This window comes from Oryctolagus cuniculus, chromosome 11 (genome assembly GCF_964237555.1).
Source record: "Oryctolagus cuniculus chromosome 11, mOryCun1.1, whole genome shotgun sequence".
Lineage (NCBI taxonomy): Eukaryota > Metazoa > Chordata > Mammalia > Lagomorpha > Leporidae > Oryctolagus > Oryctolagus cuniculus.
This window is the reverse complement of record NC_091442.1, coordinates 56727124-56744116: the sequence shown is the minus strand read 5'-3', so window position 1 is coordinate 56744116 and position 16993 is coordinate 56727124. Positions and strand designations below refer to the sequence as shown.

The following is a 16993-nucleotide window of genomic DNA, read 5'->3' as shown; positions in this document are numbered from 1 at the left end:
ACAGACCTGGCCTCTTCGAAACTGTAAATGAACAGAGGCTGGGGGAGCTCTCCAGGTCGGAGGAGAGAGAGACGCCAAAAAATGGCAGCGGGAACCCTGGCTCAACCCTGGATGAGGGGGGAAAATTTTACTATGAAAAACACTATCAGAATATGAACATTGACTGTAAGGTATCCATGAGGACTTCAAAAAGTTCATGGAAAATGGAATTAGACTATTTAGAAATCCGCACATAGGTGAGGGCCTCAAAAAGTTTACAGAAAATGCATATTATGATAAAACTGTGCATAGATTTTGATTTTTTAGCACCAAAATAAACATCTTTTAATTCCAGTTTTCCGCCCACTGAAGTTCTCACATATGAGTGTGCCTGTGTGTGTGTACGGTACCTATGACAGAGAGAGCAGGGAAATTTGGTAAAATATCAGCAGTTGGGCAATGCTAGTGAAAGATAGATGGGTGTTAATTTCACGACTCTCATGACCTTTCTGTAGGTTTGATATTTTTAGAACTGAAAAGTTGCGAAAAAAAAAATTGTTCTGCAGTAAAGGAATGCTCATTAGAAACAGACTGACCACGATTTTTCGGTTGGAAGAAAATCCCACCCAGAGCAATCCAGTCCCACTTAGGAACGTCAGATCAGAAAGCTGGGTGGGAAGCTAGGACTTCTTTGTCTTTGATTTACAACCAAAATTGTCAGCAAGTAAAAACGCCTGGAAAGAAACCACAACCTTGGCTCGTGTTAATATGGTTATAAAAAGTACATACTGTTATTGTCATTTTGTGGGACTCACACAAATTAATAAATCAAGGGCCCCAGGCGTGAATGCTAAGAAGCATGGGGGGAGCTGTGCAGAGGCTGCAGGTAGAGAGAGACGGAGCCTAGCACACCGGGGTAGCGGGGATATGTATGAGAACGAGGGTTACCCGGAGACAGGGAGTTGCTGAGCCACAAGCAATATGCATACATTACGTCATTTAACCCTGGTGCCAACCCAAGCAGGGGTGGGCATTTGGTCTAGCAGTTGGCACACCTGCATCCCAGGTCAGAGTGTCTGGGCTCAAGGTCCAGTTCTGCTCCCAATTCCAGCTTCCGGCTAATGAGCAACTGGGAAGCAGCAGGGGGTGATGGCTCAAGCGGTCCAGTCAGGAGACCCAGATAAGATCCCAGCTCCCAGCTTCAGCCTCACCCAGCCGGCCTGATTGCTGTGGATTTTTGAGGGAATGAACCAACAATTAGGATCTCTCTCTCTCTCTCTCTCTCTCTCTCTCTCTCTGGCTCTCTGGCTCTAAAATAAATATATAAAGATTAAGGCAAAAACCAACCCGATGAGATACGTTTTATTCATTCTACAGACTAAGAGAGACTGAATAATTTTCTCAAGAGCACATAATCGGGGCCAGCATTGTGGCACAGTAAGTTAAGAAAGCCCCAGTGTTTGGGTCCCTGCTCCCAACGTGGGAGATCCTGACAGAGTTCCTGGCTCCTGGCTTCAGCCTGGCTCGGCTCAGTCGATGCAGTCATTTGGGGACTGAACCAGTGGATGGAAGACAGCTCACTCACCTTCCAACTCCACAGCTCTGCCTTTCAAATAAATCTTTTTAAAAGACTCATTTATCAAAAAAAAAAAGTGCAGTCAATAAGAAGAGTTGGAATTTGAACTTGGCTCCTCATAACTTCCATGCCTGTGTTCTTTATTTGGCAGCTCCCACACCCACCAAGAAAAAACAATCTGAGGGCACGGCTGTGACAGGAGGGCTTGGATCAGTTCTTAGCCCTGTGTGCATTTTACTCCCTCCAAAATCTATCTTTTCTTCCCAAGTAGATCCTCATGAGCCAGGGCTAGAGTGGGGAGATCATTAAACCTGAGAGCTCCATCTAAATCACTCTATGCTAAAATCCATTTCCAAAATGTCTCCTTAGGATTCTTTTAGGTGCTAAGAAAGGAGAGGCCAGGGGGCGGCGCTGTGGCATACTGTGTAAAGCCACCGCCTGCAGTGCCAGCATCCCCTATGGGTGCCGGTTCAAGTCCTGGCTTCTCCACTTCTGATCCGGCTCTCTGCTATAGCCTGGGAATGCAGCAGAAGATGACCCAAGTCCTTGGGCCCCTGCACTGCAGCCATCTGGGGAGTGAACCAGTGGATGGAAGACCTCTCTCTCTCTCTTTTTCTCCCCCCCCCCCTCTCTCTGTGTGTGACCCTGAGCTGCCCCGCAGGGTGAACGCTGCCTCCTCCAGCCCCGCAGCGGAAGTGGACCCTGACACCATCCTGAAGGCGCTCTTCAAGTCCTCCGGGGCCTCAGCCACCACACAGCCCACAGAGTTCAAAATCAAACTCTGAGCAGGGGGGTGAGGCAGAGGAGGGTGGCCCTGTCTCCCCAGGCAAAGCTCGTGACCAAGGGGCCGCTGGACTGCAGCCTCCTGAGCGGGGCAGGCCGCCAGGGGTGGAGCTTCCTCACTGGACGGGGCCGGCGTTCCACGCTGTGTTCACCTGCGCCCTCCTGTATGTTAACATGTCCTGTAGTGCGTTTCCTCCCTTCCACACCATCACTAAGGTAGGCTTGAGTTTCTCTGGGTGTTCCTCCCCTCCCTTCAGCCCCAGGCAGATTTCTCACCCCGCTGGCTTGCGGCAGGAGTGAGGGACAGTGTCTTCCCTTCATTACTTAGCATTGCAGAGCTGTGCGTGGGAACCCCGCCATCCTGGTGGGAGCCACGAGCCCACCACTACTGATGGGTGGGGATCCGGGCACGGGCCCCCTGTCCTGGCACGAGGGGCTCCAGGCCCTGCCAGGAAGACTGCACCGGGCTCCGGGAGTGGAGGCCAGGGCTGTCTGGAGCAGCCCAGAGTGAGATCCTGCACCGTCCTGTGTCCTCCCTGTGTCCGCTTGGCCTGCTGGGGACCTTGCAACACGTGTTGGCCTCACAGTCCTCATCCAGTGTAGCCCCGCACACCCCGGTTTGGGTGCAAAAGCTGGGCCTGTCCAGAGCTCCGCCTCCTTTTCAACGTCATGGCTTTGGGGGATTATTTAAATGAGAGTTGTTAGCTTGCTTCTGTCTCTTGCCTCAGTTGTTTCTAGAACAGTGTAAAGCCCCTGCTGTCACTCGGCAGCACCCTGCTGGTTTGTGGGGATCAGAGGGGCTCCAGCAGGCAGAGCTGGGGGGCAGCTGGCGAGCAGTGCAGGGAGCAGGCACGGCACTCAGAGCCTCTCAGGACTCGCCTGGTGCTGGCCCGGCGCGGCGCACTGGGGAGGTCGGGGTTCCCACAGCTAGAAATCCAGCAGGCAGCACGGAGCCAGCGTCTGACCCCTGCTCAGTCCAGCTCTGAGGTGCCCAGGCCAGGGAGGTCCAGGAAGGCTTCCTGGCCGCGCTCCACTTCCTGGTTCTTCAAAGATGGCTGCTCTTTCCCCTGCCCCCGTCAGTGGGTACAGACCTAATTCTTGTCAGCCACTGGAAGACATTCCTCCCACCCGACCCTTCCTGCCCACGAGAGCACCCGGAAGCAGCAGGCCTGGGTTTCTCCGGCACTGGCAGCAGTCTGATTTCTGCGTGGACTCTGCCGAGGGTGCCGGTGGAAACGTGCCAGGGCCTTGCCTGAGACTCCCAGGCCGTGCAGCTCTGGTTAGCGCAGTTCCCCTGAGCTCGGCTGACACGCCTGGCCCTGGGTGACCGTACGGTACGTTGAGGCAGGAGGGGCTGCTGCCTCCCCTGCTCACAGGTTGTCATCTTGGGGAACAGGGCCGAGCGTCGCCCTCCAGCTTCTGCCCTCGTGAGCTGTCCGTCTCTTGTCCAGCAGGAGGGAAGGGGATGACTGTACGACCCATTTCTGAATAAATGTTTGTTATTCCTATCTTGGAGCAGGTGCTTCTTGAAAAAAAAAAAAAAAAAAAGAAGGGTGGGATCAGCACTTTAAAAAAAAATTGAATATGGATTCAAGGAATAATGGGTATTTGGGATGTTTTCAGAGCAGGAACACAGAGAAGAGAAACGATCATCTTTGTACTTTAGTTGCAAAAGGGAGAAAATACTAGATGTATCCAAAGCCAAGGGGTTTCATCAAGGAGGCCCTGAGAATCCTGATTTTATTCAGAGACATTGCACAAAAATTTGGCTGAGATCCTTGGTTTCGGTTATGCAGGGACACGACGCTGGCCCTGAGCTCAACCTGACTGGCCAGAAGCCACTGAGACACTTTGCACTTTGTCCCCAGCTGAACTCTCTCTAGTAGGCGCCTATGGTTTGCAGATACTGTCTATCCAGGGGCCCGCCTCCTGGCCTGCAGGCTCCCCTCAGACCTACCTGGCAGCCAGCAGAGTACTCAGCCTTCTCCAGCGGCTGCGTGGCTGCAGATAACTGAAGTGTGAGTGCCCTCTACCCTTCTTCTGGGAAATCACACCTTCCTTGAAGCCTGGAGACACACACACACACACACACACACACACGGACCAAACACACATACATACCACACACACACACACACACACCACACACACATACACACATATCACACACACCACACATACCACACACACACACCACATACCACACACACACACATCACACAGACCACACACACCACACAGACCACATACCACACACACACACTACACATCACACAGACCACACATCACAGATCCCCCACTCACACACACACACTACACATCACATAGACCACACATCAAAGATACCACACACACACATACACATACACACCATATACACACTACACATCACATAGACCACATACACACATCACACAGACCACACACACCACACATATCACATACCACACACACACTATACATCACAGATCCCCCACTCACACACAGATACACACTACATATCACATAGACCACACATCACAGGTACCACACACACACATACCATACACACACTACACATCACACATACAAGACACACACATATACATACACACTACACATCACACAGACCACACATCACAGATACCACACACACTACACATCACACATACACATACATGCCATACACACACTACACATCACACAGACCACACACATCACACACATACAGCTCATCACACAGACCACACACACCACACATCACACACACATACACATACACAGACTACACATCACATACACATACACACATTACACACCACACACACATACACACTACACATCACACATGACACACACACATACACACTACACATCACACATACCACACACATACCACACGTACCACACACCACACAAACACATCACATACCACACACACACTCCACACATCACACACACACACCACATACATACCACACACATACACCTGATACCACACACTCCACACATCACACACACACACACACACACACACCCCACTGCCCTCTCCCACACAGATCGTAGCTTCCTGCTCTCTGTTAAATCCAAACTTCCAAGATGGCATTTATTTCCAGAGCTTTCTTCCCACTTCCCTTCTAAGCCTGACTCCCACTAGCCACCTCCCCCAGGGTCCTGTGCGTGGACAGGACAAAGCTTCCCCACACACACAGCTCTCCCTGTCAATCACCGTGGTGCTCACACACGCTCTTCCTCAAACGGTGTCCAACACACCCCTCCTTGAGGAAGCCCACCCAACCACAGCCACAGCGGGGGGCTCCTCATCTCCCGGTGTGCCCTCCCGCCCCTGCGCCCCTGTGCTATCGGTGACACAGCTCCGCCCACCGCTTCCACTTCCTCCCTTCACTGTCTGGGTCTGCCCTTTGGGCAGCTGGCCCTCAGCCTCCTCCACCAGGCCAACCGCTTTCCTGCCCCTTTCCTTTGGATTCGCCAGCTCTGGCACAGGGTCCCTAAGACAGAACGGCAGGGGCTGGCACTGTGACATAGTGGGTAAAGCCACCGCCTGTAGTGCGGGCATCCCATGTGGGCACCGGTTCAAGTCCCGGCTGTTCCACTTCTGATCCAGCTCTCTGCTATGGCCTGGAAAAGCAGTGGAGGATGGCCCAAGCCCTAGGGCCTCTGCACTCACATGGGAGACCTGGAAGAAACACCTGGCTCCTGGCTTCGGATCGGCACAGCTCCAGTCGTTGAGGCCAATTGGGGAGTGAACCAGCAGATGGAAGACCTCTCTCTGCCTCTCCTTCTCTCTGTGTAACTGTGCCTTTCAAATAAATAAACAAACAAATAAATATTAAAAAAAAAAAAAAAAGAACGGCAGAAGCCACCAGCCTGGAACGCTAGCCAGGCAGGAGTGAGGGGGCACGGAGGGGCCTGGCTTCTGCCCGAGGAAGCTTCCTGCTTGCCCTGCCTTAATTAACTGGCCACAGCCGGGGTGGGGAGAGGGGAAGACCCTCGACCCTCCACCCAACTTGGCAACGTCGGGGATCTGCAGCAAGAACACAGGTGTGAGTCACTTCCGCCACAACTGAGCAGAAATGGAGAGGAGGGAACCCAAACTGGCTGGGGCAGCGTACGTCATCTGTGACATGTGTCACCCTGCCCAGCGCTGTCCCCTTGATGCCCAAGGCCTGAATGGACGAACAACACAGGGTTTCACTTCTTTCACTGCTTTATTTAGTTTGGAAAACAAGTCACCAAACGCTTTGCCTTGGCAATCTGAGACTATGCCAAACCACAATGACTAAATCCAGGCCTGGACTCCGGAAAGGAAGAGGGGTTGGGTGTTGTCTGCACCGGGATTTCTAACTGGGAACAAAGGGTGTATCCATGCCCTGTCCTTGCTTTTTTTTTTTAAGGCAGAGAGACAGAAAGAGACAAAGAGAGAGCTCCTGCACAGTGATTCACTCCCCCAAAACGCCCACAACAGCCAGGGTTAGGTCTAGCTTTGCGTCATTACCTGCTCCCTTCCCAAGGATTGGAAGCAGAGCCAGGACTCAAACCAGGAACTCCAACATGAAGTGCGGACGTCCTTAGCGGTGTCTTAGCTGCCCTGCCAAGTGCCTGCCCCATACTGGCCTTATACTGTATGGTTCCCAAAACTACCATCTGTATGTGCTACTATTCATGCTGCAGTGCCTAGGGATACATTTACATTTGCATTCTGTTAAGTTCAAGGTGAGTCTGAAGAGAGAAATTTGGGGAAGGTATTTGATATAGCCATCAAAATGCCACTTGGAACACCTTCCATCCCATAATGGAAGGCCTGGGTTCAAGTCCTGGCTCTGCTCCCAATTCCAGCTTCCTGCTAAAATACACCACGGGAGGCAGCAGGGACGGATCAAGCATGTAGGTCCCTGCCACCCACTTGGGAGTCGCGGACTGAATTCTCAGCTCCTGGCTTTTGCCTGGCCCACTCCTGCTGGAGCCAACACTGGGGGAGTAACCCCTTGGACGGCAGATGGATCTATCCATCTATCCATATCTATCTCTGTGCAGATGTGTAGACGTCTCAAATAAGCAAATAAATAGAGAAACTTCAGATTTCAACCCAGTGAAAAGTGACTAGGATGGTTCATTTCAAAGGAGAAAATCCAGGCACAGAAATGATTCTTCCTGCGTGAGAATTCAAGCAAAAGCAACATCTTCTCCCCCCCCCCCCCAGTCATGAACACCACCAACATCGCCACCTCACCACCACACACGTAATAAATACGTGCAAGACACCATGCAAGACAATTCGGGGCACACACAGAACCCCCATCTCTGGGAGTTCACAATGATGGGTATTTCGTTCACTCGCTCCCATTCTCCAAAGCGAGTGAAGGAGAGCCACTCAGGGTAATCCTAAACCACAAGAGAACAGTAAGACACTCCCACCAAATATATGCACATTTCAGGATCCCAGATGACATCCCAGTTGACAGGCGACATGTGTGGTAAGGGCTTCATTTTCCAGCATCACAAGATGGAGGAGGGGCCCAAGCACACCTCAGAGCAGTCTGAGAAGGCTGCGTGGAAGAGGGGTGAACTGCCCCATAGGGGGCGCTTGGTCATACCGCTTCCCTGGGAAGCATCCGTTGCAACTCCATCCTGCGGGTGTGACGCCTGGGCTCCCGTCCAACAAAGCAAACCTCCCAGAGGCCCTGCTCCCGTGCCGCCCACCAAAATCAAAAGGACCTCACACACTCTCGAATCAGTAAGACCAGCTTTGCCCACTACGCAGGTCTAGTTCAGTGTTCGCCCTAGGGGCGGCAGTGGCGGGCTGCCCACATCTCAGAGCAAAGCGCCTGGGAGCAAATGTCTCATCTGCTTCCCATTCAGATTCCTGCTCTTTCACATCCTTGGGGTGGCAGGGGATGGCTCAGGTACTTGGGTCCCTGCCCCCAGGTGGGAGACCCAGATGGAGATCCTGCCTCCTGGCATCCTGACGTCAGTCTACCCAGCCCTGACAGCTGCAGGCATTTGGGGAGTGAACCAGTGAATGGAAGGTATTTCTCTCTCTTTCTCTCTCTCTCTCTCTCCCCCCCCCATCCCACCCCACCAACTCAGCCTTTCAAAGAAATGAGATTTGTAAATATATTTACAATGGATAGTAATACAGATCTAGATACTAAAATATATACTAATTCTCAGTCTTGGGCAGTATAGAAAAAGAATAGAAAGAAACCGTTTCCATAGTAATTCGTGTGCTACTTCTCCGCTGGGGAAAGCCAAGCAGTTTCCCTGGAAGATTGGGAAGAAAGCTGAAGTAACCAAGTGCGGCTAGGGCTAAAGAAAAGAAATCTCCACGCTCATCTCCCAGGAGTCTTTGGAGAAGGACCCCGGCTCACTGCTTACCAGGCATCTCTCCCACCCAGTACCCACCCTGTACTGTGCTCTGTGTCAGTGTTACTTGGGAGAATACTTTGTCTCCCTTTCCAAAATAAAAACTCCTTAGGGTAGAAGCTGCTTCATGTTCTTTTACGGAGGCCAGAAACTGTAAACCTCCATAAATGTTACTGGCTGCCACCAAGCCTTGAACTTGAAAGCCACCCCAGCTCCCAAACCGCCTGTTCCCCATCCAGTTTGCCTCCCCACCTTCCCACTTCCCAGCCTACACCTCTCTAATTCCCCTCTGCCTGACACAGGCTGAAGTCTGAGTTGGCCAAAAACCCACTCCCAGGTAGACCGAAACCTTCCCAGCCAAATGTGCACCAAAACGATAGAGACGGGGCTGCTGATTGGTCTGATGGTTGTAAGACACCCATGTCCCACGCTGCAGTGCCTCGGTTCAGTACCCAGCTCTGACTCCTGACTCCAGCTTCCCGCTAACCAGACTCTGGGAGGCAACAGTGATGGCTCCAGTGATAGCTCCCGCCACCCACATGGGAGACCCGGATTGAGTTTCTGGCTCCCGGCTTCAGCCCCCAAGGGCTGTGGCAGGCAGATGAGAGTGCTTGCTCGCTCTCTCTCTCTCCTCTTTCTCTCTCTCTCCCCCAACCCTCCCTGACTCCCCCCCTCCAAAAAAAAAAGATGTAGACAATATCCATCCAGATGAAGACTTTTTTTTCCTTTCCTCCGTATTTATGGAGTCCCTGCTGCCTGCAGACCGGAGCTAGCTAGCATCGTTGCTTCATTATTTGGGTAGAGAACTGCTGTGGGTTGAGTGGAACTCGCCTCTGCGAAACTCACGTGGATGTTTAAACCCTGAGGTCTTAAGGTTGATGGTTGATGGATAAGGGTGGCAGCTGGGAGGTGGGGAGGTGGAGTGTGGACGAGGGGCAGTCACTGCAGTCCTGCCTTGGGAGGGCGGCTCTCACCGGAAGGTTATCATCAGAGCTCAAGTCGGCCTTCCTGCTTCCCAGCCCACCATGTAGTCATTTCCCCATACCCGCCATAACCAGACTCCGCCAAATGCCAGCCTGCAGGGCTGTCCAGGCCTAAACCGCAGCTTCCAAACTGCACGTGGAAATGAACCTTTGCTTTCCCCAGAAGCTCCTCCCAGGTACTTTAGTCAAAGAAGGAGACGCGGACTCACACGACGATCCTTAGCTGGTGCCATCCCGGGGGGACCCCCAGGCGTGCACCCAGTGTTTTTCGCTGAGACCTTTGGAAGAAGTGCAGAGAGGAACAGTCCAATCCAAGTCTCTCCACCTAGGACTGGACGCAGTCACAGGCTCGGTTGAGAAATCTTAACAGTTGCATCACGCCAAGAAAAGAGAGCCTCACCTTGCCAACTCAGGAGAGCCTGGACAGCTGTTCCTAGCGCCCTTGGGGAACTGAGTGATCACGGGGTGGGGGCGGGGGGAGTCCGAAGCAGGAAGGAGAGGGGAAAGCCCCAAAGGTGTGAAAGATGAAGACATTCCAAAGGTGCCCTGATGTGCTCAGAGTGACGTCAACGTGAAAACCCATTTCTTCTCGCCTTTCCACCCGGTGATTCTCTGTTCCCCTCGGTTCAATCCAGAGCTCCCAGGAAAAGTCCTCCCAAGACAGCAGCGGGAGGAAGTGCGTCTTGGCGCCCACCTTACTCTCCACACCGAGGGCCTTGGCATCCGGCCAGCCCTGACCCACTCATTCCCTCCAAGAGTTCCTGCTGAGAAGCCTCGGTCCTGTTTCTTCCCTCCCACCCTGCAGAGTGCAGAAACCCACCCAGGGTCCCATGGCGACCGCAGCCTGTCTTTCAGAGCAGCAGGGGTGAGCGGCCAGAGCCCGTGGCCCCTTTCTTCTTCCAGGCTCTCAACACCCACAGACAGTGCAGTGCAGTGCACACAGCCCTCTCTCTGGCTACCCTCCTGCTCTGCCCTCCCAGGTACGCTATCGGCTGCCTCTCTCTCTGTCGCCTGTCACAGGGGAACACTGCTTGCTTCCTTCCCCGGGCACCTGCTCCACCTTCCCACCATTGCCCTTGGAAGGTCAGTTTTGTTTTTATTTTTCAGAAAAAAACACCAGCTCATCTCAGCCAGAAGCAGGTTGATGTGTGCCTCAGGGTCTTGAGTTCTTATCCAAATACAGATCAATACGAAATATCCCCAAGCAAGACCCCTGCCTCCCCACCCCCCACTCGAGCACCCCAACCTCCTAACCCTCGGCCCTGGGTTCTTTCTCGTCCCATCTGCCTCGTGACTTCTGTGATAAGAAAAAGAAAAAAGCGACAGGGGAAAAACCAAAAGGACAGAATTCAGAAATCACTTTTTGCTCACTGGGAATATACTTTTTGAAGGAAATGGGACTTTCCAGCTGATTCTACTTAAATTTCAGAACCCCGTCACGTGGTAACTGATCATGGAGAGAAGTCACCCAAGATGTGCTGGAGGGCTAGAGCAACTCAGCCGAGACGTCGACATTTGCCACGTGCAGACGATAAAGCAGGTGTCAGGCGTGGAGAGGTATTGTCTGCGCTTCTGGTGTCGGGGTGCTGACCACGTTGTGTGGGGTGGAGAGCAGCTTTAGACGCCAACGGACTCAGGACTTACAAAGTTTTGGTGGTGTTTTGTGGTGGCAGCAGCAAATGGCCTCTCGGAGACCCAAGAAGGCGGTCTCACTTCAAGCTTCTGTGCCAGGCCCTTGTCAATCAATAACTATGCCTATCATGCACATAAAATCGATGGATTCCGAGAGAGAGGAGACAGCCATCAAGTTTCGAGGTTTATTGAGTACTGGCTCGTTTACAATATGCTTGGGATGTGAGACAAGCCCTTACACAGCATTTTTTTTTTTGAATGTCAGTTACAGAGAAAGAGAGGAGTGAGGAGAGGTCTTCCATCTGCTGGTTCACTCCCCAAATGGCCGAAACAACTGGAGCAGGGCCAGGTTGAAGCCAGGAACCAGGAGCTTCCTCCTGGTCTCCCATATGGGTGCAGGAGCCCAAGCACTTGGGCCATCTTCCAGTGCGTTCCCAGGCTCATTAGCAGGGAGCTAGACCAGAAGAGGAGCAGCCAGGACTCAAACCGGTGGCATCCATGTGGATGCCAGCACTGCAGGCAGCAGCTTTACCCACTATGCTACAGCGCCGGCCCCCTTACAGCATCTTAGAAACTGCTAGGCAGCCACAGCCCAGCAGAATGTGGTCATCTTTCCCTCAGCCACCGCTGCTTTTTCAAGTCACAAAAGAAACACAGGACCATTACTTGAAGCAGCTGTGAAGACACTTCCCCCTGGGTCCTCGCCCACAGCTGGGTACCACCTACCTCATCCTCACCTCGCCCGCCATCAGCACCTGCTCCGAGAGGCAGAGACACTGACAGGTGCAGGATCCGGAGAGAGAACGGGGCAAAACCCGAAGGAGGCAGCCGGCCCGGGTGGGAAAGTCTTCCTTCATTCAAAATGCGTGCTGGGCCCTGTGGGAAAGGGAAGCTGAGTGCAGCCAACTCCACACCCTGAGAGAGACGAAAGGCGGGAAAATGGGGGTGCGACAAAGAAGAAGGGAGGACCTACAGAAAGGCTAAGGTCTCCAAACCGCCCCAGGCCCACCACTCCCCAGTCCACAGGCCGGCCCGGCACCCCGGAACCCTCCCTGCCAGCACCACGTTGGGCTCAGCCCTGCTCCCCTCGGGCTCTGCATCGGTTCTGGTGAGGCCTGGGGTCGGGGAGGTTCTCCGGGGCAGGGACCTGCGGGAGCAGAAGGACTGAGGGAGGTGGGATAGGCCAGAGCCTGGGAGGAAAGCCGGGTGGGCAGTGGCAGCAGGGTCAGGCCTGCTGGGGCGGGGAGGTGGAGTCTGGACTCTGAGCTTGGCGGGAGGGTGAGCAGGTGTCCTGGGGGTGTGCAGACCGGGGAAGGAGGAGTTCCTGATCAGCTGGAGGGGGTGGGGCCTCGCCTGTAGCCATTCGGGGGTCAGTCTCAGATACAGGGAGAGAGAACCTCCACTCAGGAGGCTTCACACTGAGGATAGAGGGACCAGCACTGTGGCACAGTGGGTTAAGCCACAACCTGCGACGCCAGCAGCCCATGTGAGTCCTGGCTGCTCCACTCCCCATCTGGCTCTCTGCTAATCCAACCTGGGAAAGCAGCAGAGGATGGCCCAGGTGGTAGGGCTCCTGAACCCACCTGGGAGATCCAGGTGGAGTTCCAGACTCCTGGCTTCAGCCAGATCTAGCCCTGGCTGCTGTGACCACATTGGGAGTGAACCAGCAATGGAAGATCTCTCTTTCTCTCTCACTCTCTCTCTCTCTCACACACACACAAAACAACAAATCTTTTTTAAAAATTAGGATAGATGGGGCCGGCACCGTGGCTCACTTGGTTAATCCTCCGCCTGTGGCACCGGCATCCCATATGGGCACTGGGTTCTAGTCTCAGTTGCTCCTCTTCCAGTCCAGCTCTCGGCTGTGGCCCAGGAGGGCAGTAGAGGATGGCCCAAGTGCTTGGGCCCCTGTACCCGTACGGGAGACCAGGAAGAAGCACCTGGCTCCTGGCTTCAGATCAGCTCAGCGCCGGCCGTAGCAGCCATTCGGGGAGTGAACCAATGGAAGGAAGACCTTTCTCTCTGTCTCTCTCTCTCTTTCACTGTCTATAACTCTACCTGTCAAATAAATAAATAAATAAATAAAATAATAAAAATTAGGATAGGACCCTTGGTCCTCCAAGCTCTCCCAAAATACTGCACTAGGACCCTCCGCTGCCACCCCCCACCCACATGTCCCATCACATCAACCCCAGAAGTCAAGCTAAAAAGGCAGGGTGGGTTCGGGCTCCTCCAGGTGCGCTTTCTGAGAAAGTCACTCAGCGTCCACAGCATCCGTGAACAGTGTGTGACAACCGAGCAGCATCGCAGTGGGGGAGGGGGTAACAAGGAAAAAAGATCAGTCCCTGCAGGCAGGCTTCTGTTCTCCAGGGTGGACACAAGTGACAAAGTGGGACGTTCTAGACCCTGAAACTCATGCCCCAAGGACACTGTGTCCACCTTCCCCAGATGGTAATTGCCAAACAAGGGTAAGACTGGTACTGTCAGGGAAGTGGACAAGCCGGCAGCCCGAGCAGGGGCTGGCCTCAGGGACAAGGGCTCTGCCTCGTCCCGAGAGGGCGGCCAATCCGGCAGACCCTCCACAGGGAGCGAGAAGGACCCAGCTACAGGGCGACGGGGCAGAGAGCGAGGAGAGAGGTAGGACCCGCAGAGGCAGAATCTACACTAACGACACCAGGACAGAACACTGAGAGCAGAGTGAAGAGCCCGCCACCACCAAGGGAGACCCCAGAATCCCCAGGGCATGGGCCCCCGAGTCGCGCAGGGGTGGCACTAGAGCCCCAAGTCCTCCCGGGCGAAGGCGACAGGCAGGCATGGGAGGCTGGCTGCAGGGCAGGCAGCGGGGGCAGCATCTGGCTCTTTGATTTATGTTGCTTCCAACAGTCCTGGGCCGTCTCCCCTGCCTCAAGCTGGGATTTTCCCAGATGTGCACTGCTTCAGGGCAGGAGGGGCGGGCACGGGGGAGGGTCCCGTGTCCTTGCACGCGGGGCGGGGTGGGGGGCCCAGGAGCAATCCCTCGCCTTCTCTCCCCGTGCTGTTCAGTGCCTGCGGGGTGGAGGGTGGGAAATGCCCGGGCCCCCAGATAATCACCAGGTAATGAACAGAACTGGCTCGTGCCTGGGGGGGACTGCAGAGGAGGCAGAGTCGGGGTCGTAAATCTCCCGGGGAGAAGGGGGTGCAAGCTGGGGGGACTGACAGTTGGAGCCTATCCAGGTGATTCACAGCAAGTGTCTGAACCTTGAGGGGTAGGAGGGGGACAAGGAGAGGCTGGCAGGGGTGCGGCAGCCCCAGACAGGAGAGAGGCTGAGAGAGAGACAGAAGCAAACAGGGAGAGAAGCAAAGCAAGGGACAGGAACAGGGCCGGGGGAGGCAGCCACTGGAGATGGAGGGGAGGGGAGGGGATGTGCACGAGACAGTGCAACTCACACAGACACGAGGGCACGAGGGACCCTCAGATGGACAGAGCCAGCAGGGGAGGGGGGACATAGCCGGGGACTGACGGTGAACATGACCCTGGAAAAATCCAGGCCAAAATGTGTTTGGAGTCAGAGAGAGACAGACAGACAGACAAACAGACCTGCCTGACGGATGGATGGACAGGAAGGTGAGGGAGGCAAAGGAGGAACAAAGGAACCACGGAGGGTGGGAAGAGGGGGAGGGAGCGAGACAAAGAGAGAGAAGGAGGCGAGTGCTGAGAGGAGGGGGGAGCGAGGCCGGGGAGGGGATATATATTTTCTTTATGATCCTCTTCAATCTCACTCGCCCGCTCCTGAGCCATTCCCTCTCAGGTGCAGCTCAGGGGCGGATGTGCCCGGAAAGCTGATGGGGTGAAGCTGCAGCCACAGCTGCACCCAGGCGCTCTCCCAGCGCCAGCCCTGGGAGGGGGTGGATCTCAGAGACACCCCCACCCCCAGCCCGCGTGCAGACACAGCCCTACCTGCCGCACCCCCCCCCCAGGCCTGCACTGCGGCCCTTGGCTTTCAGTGTGAATACAGCCTGGCACGGCCAGCCAAACAGGCAGATGAGCAAGGGAGGCAGGACGTGGTGAGAGCGCTGGGGACAGACTGCGTAGGGCTCACTGAGACCTGAGGGCGTAAGGACTGGGGGGATGTCTGCATCTGTGAGCTAAATAAGCAGCATGCAACCCAGAAGCAAAATCAGGGGAGGGCGTCTGGCATACTGGGACCCCCGCACCCCACAGGGGAGTGCCTGGTTCGAGTCCCAGCTACTCCACACTTCCAATCCAGCTTCCTGCTAATGTACACCTGGGAGGCAGCAGGCGATGGCTCAAGTACTTGACTCCTGCTACCTACTGGGAGACCGGGATGGAGTTCCTGGCTCTTGGATTAGGCCTGGGCCCCTCTCAGCTGCTGCAGGCATTTGGGGAATGAACCATAAGATGGAAGACACTCTCTCTGAAATAAATGAAAATAAATAGAATTTTTTTAGAAAAAGCATAAGCAACACAGAAGACTAATGACTGTCCATCACCCTTGGGTCAACAATTCAGACACCTCCTGAGCTGTCACCTTGAGTGGCAGCCCCACCCCCAGTCTGAACCCTTTTTCCTAAGAGCTTTATGGCCCCAGCTCTGCCTTTAAGCAACACCCCACTAACAAGCCCCCACAATGAGACCGAGGCATAGAATCCGGAGAGAAGTGTGCACGCACGGAGCCAGGCTTTAACAGGCCAGTTAGGGAGCAAGCAGCAAGTTCTTAGAAGACCTGAGACGGCATGGCAACCTGAACCCTGCCCCCTCCCCTCGCCCTGGCTTCCCTGAGTCTGAGGGAGCAGCCGAGCCCTGCAAAGACCGGCCAAGGCAGGCCCTAAGAACATCAACATGGGTAAGCTAAAAGGGAATGGCTCCCCACTAGCCTGCTGGACGCGCAACCCAGACCCAACAGCCTGGGAGTCTTGCATCTGGAGCCCAGGAGTCCCTGTAGCAGCGGGAAGGGCTTTAACGCTGGCTTAAGGCCTCGGGGCTAAACTGAGGTTGCCTGCCACCCCTTCCTACAGCCATCCCAAAGTGGTGTGTGGGTGGAAGGCCACCAGGGGGCAGGATCAGAGGAACTTCACAAGCCAGGGACAAGGACAGATCCCCAGCGTCCCTGGAAGCAGCCATGTAGGTCAGTACCTCCGGAACAGGGGCCACAGTTCAGCAACCCGAGCCCCAGACCAGCTGCAGGAGCCCCCCGCCCCCACCCCGCGTCCCCTACCTCTGCCCCAGGGCGGTTTTCGAGCCTTGCCCTGGATGCTCTGCAATCCCAGCGTCGGCCGCTAGGGGGTGTCGTCCACAGCCAGGCTGGGCAGAGGCAGGAGACCGGAAGGCAATCGATCAGAGTCGCCCTGGCAACCGGGCTGAGCCCGAGACAGACAGCACGTCGATAATGAAATCATCGTTAAATGACTCCAAGCCCTAATTAATAATCCAGGCCAACCGAGGCCATGCCTGGCTGGGGTCGGGGGAGGGGATGGCATTGCTGGAGGAGCACTGGAAGCTTCCAGACAATTAATCAATTAATCCACTCAATAATTGGCTCCTTTGTCCTCTGCCGGGACCCCTCCCCCACCTGGTCCACCTCTGACGCGGGAGAGGGTAAGAGACGCAGGGCTCATAGTTCACAAGGGCCACAGTGCCTACCCTCCCCCCATGCTTCTGCTTCCGGAAACAACTCCC

General features: G+C 54.7%; 1 long non-coding RNA gene across 1 annotated transcript; it reads right to left on the bottom strand.

The window, feature by feature from the left end:
* Positions 1-10941: 10941 nt before the first annotated feature.
* LOC127491020 (uncharacterized) lies at positions 10942-16784 on the bottom strand. Its single transcript, XR_007919471.2, has 4 exons — positions 16533-16784; positions 15630-15731; positions 12043-12192; positions 10942-11770 (listed from the first exon to the last, which is right to left on the bottom strand). It is a non-coding gene; the product is annotated as an uncharacterized lncRNA (long non-coding RNA).
* Between the last annotated feature and the right edge of the window lie 209 nt (positions 16785-16993).